The sequence below is a fragment of the Zalophus californianus genome, chromosome 15 (assembly GCF_009762305.2).
Source record: "Zalophus californianus isolate mZalCal1 chromosome 15, mZalCal1.pri.v2, whole genome shotgun sequence".
Lineage (NCBI taxonomy): Eukaryota > Metazoa > Chordata > Mammalia > Carnivora > Otariidae > Zalophus > Zalophus californianus.
This window is the reverse complement of record NC_045609.1, coordinates 59,670,469-59,684,490: the sequence shown is the minus strand read 5'-3', so window position 1 is coordinate 59,684,490 and position 14,022 is coordinate 59,670,469. Positions and strand designations below refer to the sequence as shown.

General features: G+C 46.5%; 2 long non-coding RNA genes across 2 annotated transcripts in view; both read right to left on the bottom strand.

Moving 5' to 3' along the window:
- Positions 1-696: 696 nt before the first annotated feature.
- On the bottom strand, positions 697-8,300 carry LOC118356321. The gene is made up of 4 exons (XR_004819645.1): positions 7,594-8,300; positions 6,823-7,124; positions 5,853-5,984; positions 697-1,373 (listed from the first exon to the last, which is right to left on the bottom strand). It is a non-coding gene; the product is annotated as an uncharacterized LOC118356321 (long non-coding RNA).
- Positions 8,301-11,086: 2,786 nt separating this feature from the next.
- Positions 11,087-14,022, bottom strand: part of LOC113922367 — a 50,228-nt gene continuing 47,292 nt past the window's right edge. The window contains exon 4 of the long non-coding RNA XR_003519944.2: positions 11,087-11,763. This is a non-coding gene — a long non-coding RNA (uncharacterized LOC113922367). The remainder of the gene's footprint in view (positions 11,764-14,022) is intronic.

Below are 14,022 nucleotides of genomic sequence, written 5' to 3'. Positions count from 1 at the left end.
ATAATTGTGCATATGAAAAACTCTATGAATTCTACCCCAAATTGCCAATATTGGCAAGCGAATTTAGAAACGTCAAGGATACAAAGTCAAGATCAAAAAGAATTTCCTTCTGTATACTATTAAAGAATAATTGGAAAACAATATATTCTAAATATATTTTTTGAAATGGCATCACAAATATCATATAGAAAGGAATAAATCTAAAAAACTATTTGCGGGATACCTGCACTGAAAACAACAAAGCATTTTTGACAGAAATTTAAAAGTTCTTAAAGAAGTAGAGGGAATAAGAAAAGATACATACTATGTTCATGGATGGGAAGACTCCATATTGTTCTGTAGATTAATCCCTATAAAAATCCAACAGGGTTTTGTTTTGTTTTGTTTTGTTTTTTGTTTTAAAGAAATAGGGGGTGCCTGCTTGGCTCAGCCATTAAGCATCTGCCTTCCGCTCAGGTCATGATCCCAGGGTCCTGGGGTCGAGCCCCGCATCGGACTCCCTGCTCGGCGGGAAGCCTACTTCTCCCTCTACCACTCCCCCTGCTTGTGTTCCCTCTCTCGCTGTCTCTCTCTCCATCAAATAAATAAATAAAATCTTAAAAAAAAATAGGTTAGCTGATTCTAAAACCCAAGTGGAAATGCAAACTGCCTAGAACGGCAAAAACAATCTTGAAAAGGAACAAAGCTGGAGGAATGAAACTATTTTATTTCAGGACTGACTATAAAGCTACAGTAGTAAAGAGAGTGTGGTAGAGACAAGTAGGTCGATGAAATGAACTAGAAATTTCAGAAATATACATATATGGTTAACTGTTTATTTATTTATTTTTTTTAACCAAGTTCCCAGGTCAATAGAACATGGGAGGGAAAGTCTCTTTAACAAATATTGCTGCAACAACTGTATATCCATACAGAATAAATGAACCTCAACCTCAACTCACTTTACACAAAAATTAATTTGATCACAGTGCTAAATGCAAAACTCACAGCCATAAAGTTTGTATATAAGGCCACAAGGCACTATCTCTGTGACCCTCTGGTAAAAAAGATTTTTTGGACAGAACACAGAGAGCAATAATCATAGGGGAAAAAATGGATAAATTAGACTTCATGAAAGTTAAAATTTTCTGGTATCAAAAAAAATATTAAGAAAACAAATAGATAAGCCAGAGAATGGGGACATATATCACAGCACATAAGAAGACAAACAACTCATGGGCTCCTGGGTGGCTCAGTCGTTAAGCGTCTGCCTTCGGCTCAGGTCATGATCCCAGGGTCCTGGGATCAAGCCCCGCATGGGCTCCCTGCTCCGCGGGAAGCCTGCTTCTCCCTCTCCCTTTTCCCCGGCTTGTGTTCCCTCTCTTGCTGTGTCTCTGTCAAATAAGTAAATAAAATCTTTAAAAAAAAAAAAAAAGGAAGATAAACAACTCAATAAGAAAAGTGGCAGAAGATATGAATAGACACTTCACAAAAGAAGATACAAAAATGAATCAATGAGCACATCAAAATTGTTCAACATCACTAGTCTCAGTTATTACACCTAAGGAAAAAGAAAAAATAGATAATTTGGACTTTGTCAAGATTAAAAACTTTTGTGCTTCGGAGGATATTATCACGTAAAAGAAAAGACAGCCCACGGAATGGGAGAAAATGTTTGCCTATCACATATCTGGTAAGGGACTTCTGCGTAGAACATACAAAGAACTCTTGCAACTCCATAATAAAAAGACAAATGACCCAAGTAAAAATTGAATAGACACTTCTCCAATGAAGACTCACAAATGGTCTATAAGCACAAGAACAGATGCTCAATCTCATTATCCTCATCAGGGAAATGCAAGTCAAAACCATCATGAGATACTTTATACTTAGGGTGTCTTCTTTAAAAAGACAGTACAAGTGCTGGCAAAGATGTGGGGAAACTGGAATCCTCATACACTGCTGGTAAGATTGTGAAATGATACAGCCACTCTTTTCTTTTTTATGTATTATTTGTTTCAGGGTACAGTTTGTGATTCATCAGTCTTACACAATACACAGCACTCACCATAGCACATACCGTCCCCAGTGTCCATCACCCAGCCAGCCCATCCCTCCCACCCTCCTCCACTCCAGCAACCCTCAGTTTGTTTCCTGAGATTAAGAGTCTCTTATGGTTTGTCTCCCTCCCTGGTTCCGTCTTGGTTCAGTTTTTCTTCTCTTCCCCTATGATCCTCTGCCTTGTTTCTCAAATTCCACCTATGAGTGAGATAACACGATAATTGTCTTTCTCTGATTGACTTATTTTGCTTAGCATAATCAATACCCTCTAGTTCCATCCACGTCGTTGCAAATGGCAGGATTGCATTTTTGGTGGCTGCATAATATTCCATTGTATATATCTATACACCACATCCTTAGCCATTCATCTGTCGATGGACATCTGGGCTCTTTCCCTAGTTTGGCTATTCTGGACCATTGCTGCTATAAACGTTAGGGTGCAGGTGCCCCTTCGGCTCACTACATTTGTATCTTTGGGGTAAATAGCCGGTAGTGCAATGGTGGTACAGTCACTCTTGAAAACATTTGGCAGCTCCTCAAAGGCTAAACCTGGAGTCACTATCTGATCCAGCAGTTCCACTCAGGTATATACCCAAGAGAAATGAAAACATATGTCTCCACAGAAACTTGTACACAAATATTCATCCAGCAGTATTCATAATAGAAAAAGTGGAGACAACACAAATGTCCATCGAATGAGTAATGGATAAATAAGATGTGGTATGTTTTTACAAATGACTCTTATTCAGCAATAATAATAATGGTGATGAAGTGCTGGTACAAGCCACAATGTACATGAACCTCAAAAATACAATGCTAAGTGAGAGAAACCTACCACAAAAGACCACACACTTTCTTATCCCATTTACAGGAAATGTCCGGGATGGGGAAATCTATAAAAATGGAGTAGATTAAGGGTGGCCTAAGGCTTGGAGGGAGTTAGGAGGGAGATTGAAGAAGGGGGTTGAAGGCTAAGGAGTACATTACCCTTCCTGGGGTAATGAAAGTGTTCTGAAAGTGATGGTGCTGATGGATGCACCACATTGTGACTATAGTTAAAGCCACCAGTTGTACAACTTACGTGGGTAAACGGGAGGGTATGTAAATTATATCTCAATAAGAGTATGTCTGAAAAAAAGCTACAGTGAGTAACGCTACATACTCACTGGAATGAGTGAATTTAAAAGACTGAGAACAGTAAGTAAATGGTGGTGAGCACGTGAAAGAACTAAAACGCTCATCCATTGCTGGTGGAAGCATGAGATGTCACAACCACTTGGGAAAATAGGTTGGCAATTTTTTTGTAATGTTGAACATTCGTCTATCCTGAGAATCATTAATTCCACTCCTAGGAATTTCCTCAAGTGAAATGAAAACCCGCGTCCACAAGAAGACTTGTACAAGAAAATCCATTGCAGCTTCATTCCTTATTGCCCCAAAGGGGAAACATCCCCAAAGCTTGCCCATAGGAAACCAGATAAGCAACTGATGGGCTATTCATCAAGCACAGACACTCCGAATGGAAGAGAATGGACAGCAGAGACATGCAACAACATGGATGAGTCTCAAAAACATGCACAGCAAAGAAGCTAGCCGCTGAAAGGGCATAACGGCTCGTTCCCTTTGTATGAAATCTGGTGGCAGGAAAAACTAATCTCCAGGGAGAGAAGTCAGAAAGTGGTTGCTCAGGATAAGGGGCCTTGATCTGGAAATGGGCCAGAGGAAAGACTTTGGTCATAGACACGTTCCATATCCTGCTTTGGGTGGCAGTTATCTGAATAGATACAATTGTTCAAGATCATCAAACTGAACGCCTATGAGGTGCACGTTTCAGTGTATGGTGAATTTACCTCAACCCGGCTAGGAAGGGTTGGGAACCAGAGTATGTAGCCAGGAAAGGGAGTCCTAGAAGTTGCTTGCTTCATCCATTCATTCAAAACACAATACATATCTATCGAGCCCCTACTAAACAGGCAGGCACTGTTCTGGAAGCTGGTATCCCTGGTGAGTTAGCTCCATGTTCTTGCCCTCATGGAGCCTACATTCCAGTGGGAGAGATAATTAACAAAATAAACACAGAAGCTCAGGTGCAGGGGGGAAAAGGATAAGGGGATTTAAAGTAATAGTTCTACTAAAAGCAGGAACTTTGCAGATTCTGGGCATCACCTTTGCTCAACAGGAACCCAAAGGTCCCTCCCTCCCCCCTCCCTCCCTCCCTCCTTCCCTTCCTTCCTTCCTTCCTTCCTTCCCCCCTCCCTCCCTTCCTTCCTGTTGCTGTCCTCTTGCCCTATAAGCCTAGTGCTTCAGTGTGTGGGTCTTATAAGTTTCCTAGCTGAGTTGCCGCTAGCCTATGACTTTTCTGGCTCCCCTGTGAGGAACAAATATTGTAATCAAGATTTGCCCTCACGGATGTGCTCAGAGCCTGGCCCAGAACGGGCAGAACCTCCATCAGGTGATGTTGATTTGTAGATTGCACACAGTTGCAGGGGACAGCCTGAGGGCAGAGCTCACCAGAGCAGCCCGCGTCTCTCCACCTGACCTCCCAAACTTCCTGGCTTCTATCAGGGATAGCGATCTTTCTGAGGAATCCTGTGCCCTAACTCTGACTTGCTTTTGCTTCCCATCAGAGTCCTGGCAGCTGAACGACACCCAGCAATTGCACTGCTACATCTACTTGATCTTTGTCTTGTAGGGACGCCTGATGGAAGGGTGGGCAGTCAGAGGACTCTTCTGAGAGGGCACTGCTGGGAGGGCAAAGATGATTGTCCTGTCAAAATTCCTCTCCCTGACAAAGGAAGGACGTGACCCCAGGCAGGTCACTGTCAGAGGAGACGAGAGAGACTGCTCTGTCTCCTGAATGGGTGGGCACTTCTCAGTGGCATCGCCTCCCTTTCATGACCTCATGGCCCCAAGCGTGGCTTTGGGCTTCACGGTGGAAGTGGCCCAGTGAAGGGGGGTGGGAAGACTTCCCTGGGAAGCCATGATCTCCCTTGAAGGGGAGCCTTCCACCCCTCTGGGAAGGGTCCCAGAGCTTCCCTGGGCTTTGAAGAAGCAGCCTTGCTGCTTCTCCCCATCTCACCTCCATGGCTGTGAGTCACTCTTTGCTGCAAAATCAGCTGCCAGGTCTGTCAAGGCAGTCCCTCTGGTGACTCTGACATGGCCTAGCCAAGGGTTCTGAAATGTCTGGGTACACACTGTGTGCTGGTCCCTGCTTCCTGGACTCACGTGGAAGACCCCAAGTCTTGGGCATCATGGTACCGATGCTGCGTGGCATTGTGGCCATCAAAACCACACCCTTTGTAGGTTTCAGTTTCTTTCCCTAGGCCACTGTTAGGCAACGGGGTGACACTGTAGTCATAAGCTGCCCCTTGGGAGGAGGGAAACTAGGAAGATTCCAGGGCCTGTTTCTTTCTTCCAACTCTGCTCCCACGTTTGTTCTTTCAATGCTTTGTCACTCAGTTTCTCTTCTGTGAAATGGGGGCAGGCCGACTTGGATCATCATGTGCTTCCCTCCCCAGGGTCAATCAATCTCCCAGGTGTTTGGGGACAGGATTAGGGCCCCTGTGAATGGCTTTCTGCACATGAATGACCTTCATCCCAGGACATCTTGTGATTCTTATGAATGCTGCCTCATGACATGGATGGGCCCCATCCCTGGGGACAGTTTGGCCTCCCTGTTCTCTTCTTGACCCATTCAGGGAGAGGGAGCTCGGGGACACATCCATGGACGTATGGCGCATTAGGTTGCAGAAAGGAAGAGCAAGATGGAGCTGCAGCTCAGTGATGGGGTCTGGTCCTTGTGGAAAGCCTACCTTGTGGGTCTGTGAGCGTCCCCAGCCAGATGTCAAATGGGGGTGGGGGGCTGAGCGGAGGAATGCTCACAGATCTTCATGCAACTTGGACAGCCCACTTGACGTTCCCTTCCTTTTGCCCTTCCGGGCTCCCTGCAAAGAGAGGCCAGCAACATCCATAAGGCTCTGAGCCTGGGGAGGGAAGGCCCCAGGAACACCGGCTGGGAGCCCCAGAGGCATTCAGGCAACTCACCCCTGGCCCCTGGCCCAGCGCCCTCTAGCTCTGTCCTTCCTACCTTCTCTTTCCTCACACTCTGACACTTTAAAACACAGATCTAAGTCAACTCTGGGTGTATATAAGTAAAGGTGATACATTCCCTTGACCTAAGTCCCTACCCCATGAGTTAGAGAGACCAGGCCCATCTCCTCCCCCATGACCTATAGGTGTTGGACACGAGCCTTCTCCCAGCTGCTTTGGCTCAGCCCTTCTAGGTCCTGAGATTAAAGTGTCAGCTTGCTCAAATAAACAAGCACACCGAGACCGGTTGTGATCCGACCAGCCCCCTGTATTTGTCCATCCACACTGCCCATGGCATCGTGGCAGCAGGGCAAGAGGCTAGCACTGTACACAATGTCCCTGCAACTCTGACCTCAGGCTTTCCCATGCGATACAGTCAATGTGGAGAAGGGAGGGAAGCCAGCTCCTGCATCTGGCCCGGCGTTTGCCCCAGACAGTTCTCTGTGTGGAGAGATGGGGGAAGGACCCTCTTGGTCTTTGGAATCTTCCCTGTCCCTTGGCCCAAGCTGAGTCACAGGCAGCAGACAACCCAGAGAGCTAGGGTGAGTGGACTCCCCTCTTCCTTCCCAGAGGAGAGGGGCCCAGGCTGGTCTGCCCTTCTCGATCCTGTCCTGGCACCACTGGCTTCTGGAGGTGCTTGACTGAAGTAAGAGATGGGGCCCCCCACACCTCCATGACTATGTTGGTTCTTACCTTCATTGAACGTTTATGGAACATCACATGGTCGTAGGCATGGTGCTAAGTGCTGAGGTCATAAGGAGCTCCTGACCTTGGGCAATCACCATAGAGGAGGAGATCCTTATGACTGGATGATGGAGCTTAGCACACAGTGAGAAGAGGTCCACAGCAGACCAGGTTGGGAGAAGCAGGGAAGACTTTCTGGAGGAGATGGTGGTGCTAAATCCCATGGGGTCATTTAGGGTGAAACTGGAGGGGCGCCTGGATGGCTCAGTTGGTTCAGCATCTGTCTTTGCTCAGGTCATGAACTGGGGGCCCTGTAATGGAGCCCTGTGTCAGGCTCCCCTCCTCCTGAGAGGAGCCTACTTCTCCCTCTCCCTCTGACCTTCCCCCCTCTACCTTCCTCATGCTTGTTTCTCTTTCTCTTTCAAATAAGTAAATAAATTCTCTAAAAAAAAAAAGAGTGAACATGGAGAAGGTCCGTGGATCAGTTTAGAAACCCGAAGGATGAGTGTGTAAAGTGACACTTCCCTCAGTAGGCTCCTCCGTGGTGGTGCCTCCTAGACTCCAAGCCAGACAGAAGGTGCCACAGGTGCTTGGCTGAATGACCCTGGTGTTGTAGAGGCAGTGTGCTTCTCCAGCTAGCTGCCTGTGTTACCAGCTGACCCTCTCCAGCCCTTCTCCTGGAGGTTCTCTGTGAAGCACCAGACAGCAGGAGTGTGTATGTGTTTGTGTGTGTGTGTATGTGTGTTTGTGCATCCATGCTCACGTGTACAGGTTGCTTACCAGGGAAGGGTCTTCTAACAGGTTATTCTGTCCCGAGGGTATGTCTGCAGATCACGTAGCGTGGCCAGGAACAGGTAATGTCTCTGGGCAGAGTGCATGACCAGGCGACTGACAAGCTGGGTGACTCCTGGGGAAAAAGTTCTTCGGACCAGGGCCAGGGCCAAAGAGTTCACTGACTGCTTGCCAGGTGAGACCTGGGGACAAAGATCACGAGACAGAGGCCCAGACAGGAGATTCCCCAGCCCTTGCCATTGGCTGGGCGCAATCTGCTGTTCCCTCGGCCGCGAGCTACTCGCTCCTCCTCCCCTCTCTTTCTCCTGCTCGGCTCCGCTTCCACCGGCCGCTGGGCCTGTGCCCGGCATCCCGCGGCCTCGGAGGCGCTCGGGAGCCTTCCCTCCGCTCGCGGGAGAGGGCCGGGGCCTGGTGTAGGGGGGTGGGGGGTGGGGGCGCGGGCACCCGCCCGGGACCGGGCCACCGCACTCGGCGGCGGGACTGGCCCCGCGGAAGTCTCCGAGGCAACAGCGGGGAAGCCCCGGGCCCGACCTCGGCGCGCGGCTCGCTCCCGCCTTCCCGCTCGCAGGAACGCGTGGGAGGGCAGGCGTGGCTTCAGAGCTGGGGTCGCGAGCCCAGGGGGCCGGCGGGGTCCCGCCTGACAGGGGGCATGAGGGACAGCTCCCCGCGCGGAGCCGGGCGGGGAGCTACTGCAGAACAATGGCCCCGCTCCGCCTACCAGCCCCGCCGCGCCTACCCGAGCCCTACGCGCGAGCGTGTGTGTGTGTGTGTGTGCGCGCGCGCGCGCGCGTGTGTGCGCGTGTGTGGACCTGCACGCGCGCACGGTGTTCTGCCACTGGGCGCGCCCAGCAGGGGACAGTCGACGCCAGGCACCGCGCGGCGGGGGAGGGGGTTGTGTGTGGGATCCCATCCCTCTGCCCAGGCAGCTGAGACCTGCGCGGGATGTTTGGGGGTTCTTCAGGCTGCTAGGTTGTCACGGGGAATCGCCTTCAAGGAAAAAGGCAGGAAGCGCAGGCACGTGCTTTCACACAGACGCAGGCGCGAGGACTGACTGGTACGTGCCGCACAAATAACTAACGGGTATCGCATTATTACTACAAGCCAAGTCACAAGGATCGTTTTATTTCATCCTTACTGCGACCCCAGGAGGTGGGTGGTCTGTTCTAACCTTTTAAAGATGAGGAAAGTGAGATACGGAGCGGTTAAGGCACTTCTTTCTGGTCACAGCAGCCAGGAGCTGAGCCCTCAAGTCTAGGTCCCTTCCCAGAAACCCCGGTCCCTGAGATGCTCTGACCTCACTGACCTGTCCCTCATGCTCCCCGTCTTTCTGGGCCTGTGGTGCCTTGCCAACAGAGTTAGCTCAGAACCAGACAGGGCATGCATTCTCCCAGCCTCCTTCCACACCCAGGCCTCCCCAAATACTCTCCCAGGATCCTTCCTCTGAGAAGAGGAGAAGAGAAGAGCTCTGGGCCAACCATTGGCTTCTCAAGAAGAGAGGCACCTGGGATTGCCTGGGAGCAGGACTAAGGAGCTCCCTTGTTGGCCAGTGGTCTCAGGTCAGGCCAACTCCCTGGCCAGTCACCAGCACCTCCGTTCCGGTCCCGGCTCCCTGGCCAGTGCAAAAGTCTTGAATGAGACTAGATGTTTCAGTTATGGACAGCTGGTCTTGTCATAGCTCAGAAGAGCTGGGCGTGGAGGAGAGAAGTGTGTGCACATGCTGCTCCTCTTCAGACTTGCTCTGCAGTGTCTCTGGACTTAATTCCTCTACCAACCACAGGGTTATTCCTCAAGGGAGAAGATCCAGAGTTTCTTGAGGGCTGGACCCTTAATTGTGCCCAAAGAGGGCTCTACCGCGGAGCGATCCATCATGTTCCATCTTCCCAGCTTTTTCTTCCCCTCTACTCTGCCTGTCCAAATACTAGTTACCATTCAAGACAAATTCAACTCCATCCCTTTCTTAAAGCTTTCCCTCAACTTCACCACCGCTGGACATTCTCTCCCTCCTACCTGGGGCCTCCAGAGAGTTTATGGCATCATTTATGGTCCTTCTTACACAGACTTGAGAATTATTACCTGCATGTATCTTCTCTCTCCTATCAAACCCCGAGCTCCTTGAGACAAGGCCCCTGCTGCCATCTTTCATCTGTTTCACTGGGCCTAGTAGGAGGGAAATGTATAGGAAACTTTAGGCACGGAGCTGGTTCCTGAGAATAAGGGAAGTCACTGTGCATTTGGGTCATACTGATTGTGGCAGAAGGAAACAGTAAGAGGTCTCAGTACTGTTGTTAAAGCTGGGGGTGGGGTTCAAAATAGGAATCTCTTAGAAAACTAGGAATAGAAGGAAACTTCATTAACTTGATACAGAACATCTACAAAAAACCTACAGCTAATATTATACTTAATGGTGAAATATTAGATCCTTTATTCCTAAGATAAGGGAACAGGCAAGCATGTCTGCTCTTACCCCTTCCATTCAACATTGCACTTAAAATCCTAGCTAGTATAGGGCGCCTGGGTGGCTCAGTTGGTTAGGCAACAGCCTTCGGCTCAGGTCATGATCCTGGAGTCCCGGGATCGAGTCCCGCATCGGGCTCCCTGCTGAGCAGGGAGTCAGCTTCTCCCTCTGACCCGCCCCCCTCTCATGTACTCTCTCTCTCTCTCTCATTCTCACTCTCTCAAAATAAATAAATAAATCTTTAAAAAAGAAAATCCTAGCTAGTATAATAGCAAGAAAAAGGAATGAAATGCATAAAGATAGGAAAAGGAAAACTGTTATTATTTGCAGAAGACATAATTGTGCATATGAAAAACTCTATGAATTCTACCCCAAATTGCCAATATTGGCAAGCGAATTTAGAAACGTCAAGGATACAAAGTCAAGATCAAAAAGAATTTCCTTCTGTATACTATTAAAGAATAATTGGAAAACAATATATTCTAAATATATTTTTTGAAATGGCATCACAAATATCATATAGAAAGGAATAAATCTAAAAAACTATTTGCGGGATACCTGCACTGAAAACAACAAAGCATTTTTGACAGAAATTTAAAAGTTCTTAAAGAAGTAGAGGGAATAAGAAAAGATACATACTATGTTCATGGATGGGAAGACTCCATATTGTTCTGTAGATTAATCCCTATAAAAATCCAACAGGGTTTTGTTTTGTTTTGTTTTTTGTTTTAAAGAAATAGGGGGTGCCTGCTTGGCTCAGCCATTAAGCATCTGCCTTCCGCTCAGGTCATGATCCCAGGGTCCTGGGGTCGAGCCCCGCATCGGACTCCCTGCTCGGCGGGAAGCCTACTTCTCCCTCTACCACTCCCCCTGCTTGTGTTCCCTCTCTCGCTGTCTCTCTCTCCATCAAATAAATAAATAAAATCTTAAAAAAAAATAGGTTAGCTGATTCTAAAACCCAAGTGGAAATGCAAACTGCCTAGAACGGCAAAAACAATCTTGAAAAGGAACAAAGCTGGAGGAATGAAACTATTTTATTTCAGGACTGACTATAAAGCTACAGTAGTAAAGAGAGTGTGGTAGAGACAAGTAGGTCGATGAAATGAACTAGAAATTTCAGAAATATACATATATGGTTAACTGTTTATTTATTTATTTTTTTTAACCAAGTTCCCAGGTCAATAGAACATGGGAGGGAAAGTCTCTTTAACAAATATTGCTGCAACAACTGTATATCCATACAGAATAAATGAACCTCAACCTCAACTCACTTTACACAAAAATTAATTTGATCATAGTGCTAAATGCAAAACTCACAGCCATAAAGTTTGTATATAAGGCCACAAGGCACTATCTCTGTGACCCTCTGGTAAAAAAGATTTTTTGGACAGAACACAGAGAGCAATAATCATAGGGGAAAAAATGGATAAATTAGACTTCATGAAAGTTAAAATTTTCTGGTATCAAAAAAAATATTAAGAAAACAAATAGATAAGCCAGAGAATGGGGACATATATCACAGCACATAAGAAGACAAACAACTCATGGGCTCCTGGGTGGCTCAGTCGTTAAGCGTCTGCCTTCGGCTCAGGTCATGATCCCAGGGTCCTGGGATCAAGCCCCGCATGGGCTCCCTGCTCCGCGGGAAGCCTGCTTCTCCCTCTCCCTTTTCCCCGGCTTGTGTTCCCTCTCTTGCTGTGTCTCTGTCAAATAAGTAAATAAAATCTTTAAAAAAAAAAAAAAAGGAAGATAAACAACTCAATAAGAAAAGTGGCAGAAGATATGAATAGACACTTCACAAAAGAAGATACAAAAATGAATCAATGAGCACATCAAAATTGTTCAACATCACTAGTCTCAGTTATTACACCTAAGGAAAAAGAAAAAATAGATAATTTGGACTTTGTCAAGATTAAAAACTTTTGTGCTTCGGAGGATATTATCACGTAAAAGAAAAGACAGCCCACGGAATGGGAGAAAATGTTTGCCTATCACATATCTGGTAAGGGACTTCTGCGTAGAACATACAAAGAACTCTTGCAACTCCATAATAAAAAGACAAATGACCCAAGTAAAAATTGAATAGACACTTCTCCAATGAAGACTCACAAATGGTCTATAAGCACAAGAACAGATGCTCAATCTCATTATCCTCATCAGGGAAATGCAAGTCAAAACCATCATGAGATACTTTATACTTAGGGTGTCTTCTTTAAAAAGACAGTACAAGTGCTGGCAAAGATGTGGGGAAACTGGAATCCTCATACACTGCTGGTAAGATTGTGAAATGATACAGCCACTCTTTTCTTTTTTATGTATTATTTGTTTCAGGGTACAGTTTGTGATTCATCAGTCTTACACAATACACAGCACTCACCATAGCACATACCGTCCCCAGTGTCCATCACCCAGCCAGCCCATCCCTCCCACCCTCCTCCACTCCAGCAACCCTCAGTTTGTTTCCTGAGATTAAGAGTCTCTTATGGTTTGTCTCCCTCCCTGGTTCCGTCTTGGTTCAGTTTTTCTTCTCTTCCCCTATGATCCTCTGCCTTGTTTCTCAAATTCCACCTATGAGTGAGATAACACGATAATTGTCTTTCTCTGATTGACTTATTTTGCTTAGCATAATCAATACCCTCTAGTTCCATCCACGTCGTTGCAAATGGCAGGATTGCATTTTTGGTGGCTGCATAATATTCCATTGTATATATCTATACACCACATCCTTAGCCATTCATCTGTCGATGGACATCTGGGCTCTTTCCCTAGTTTGGCTATTCTGGACCATTGCTGCTATAAACGTTAGGGTGCAGGTGCCCCTTCGGCTCACTACATTTGTATCTTTGGGGTAAATAGCCGGTAGTGCAATGGTGGTACAGTCACTCTTGAAAACATTTGGCAGCTCCTCAAAGGCTAAACCTGGAGTCACTATCTGATCCAGCAGTTCCACTCAGGTATATACCCAAGAGAAATGAAAACATATGTCTCCACAGAAACTTGTACACAAATATTCATCCAGCAGTATTCATAATAGAAAAAGTGGAGACAACACAAATGTCCATCGAATGAGTAATGGATAAATAAGATGTGGTATGTTTTTACAAATGACTCTTATTCAGCAATAATAATAATGGTGATGAAGTGCTGGTACAAGCCACAATGTACATGAACCTCAAAAATACAATGCTAAGTGAGAGAAACCTACCACAAAAGACCACACACTTTCTTATCCCATTTACAGGAAATGTCCGGGATGGGGAAATCTATAAAAATGGAGTAGATTAAGGGTGGCCTAAGGCTTGGAGGGAGTTAGGAGGGAGATTGAAGAAGGGGGTTGAAGGCTAAGGAGTACATTACCCTTCCTGGGGTAATGAAAGTGTTCTGAAAGTGATGGTGCTGATGGATGCACCACATTGTGACTATAGTTAAAGCCACCAGTTGTACAACTTACGTGGGTAAACGGGAGGGTATGTAAATTATATCTCAATAAGAGTATGTCTGAAAAAAAGCTACAGTGAGTAACGCTACATACTCACTGGAATGAGTGAATTTAAAAGACTGAGAACAGTAAGTAAATGGTGGTGAGCACGTGAAAGAACTAAAACGCTCATCCATTGCTGGTGGAAGCATGAGATGTCACAACCACTTGGGAAAATAGGTTGGCAATTTTTTTGTAATGTTGAACATTCGTCTATCCTGAGAATCATTAATTCCACTCCTAGGAATTTCCTCAAGTGAAATGAAAACCCGCGTCCACAAGAAGACTTGTACAAGAAAATCCATTGCAGCTTCATTCCTTATTGCCCCAAAGGGGAAACATCCCCAAAGCTTGCCCATAGGAAACCAGATAAGCAACTGATGGGCTATTCATCAAGCACAGACACTCCGAATGGAAGAGAATGGACAGCAGAGACATGCAACAACATGGATGAGTCTCAAAAACATGCACAGCAAAGAAGCTA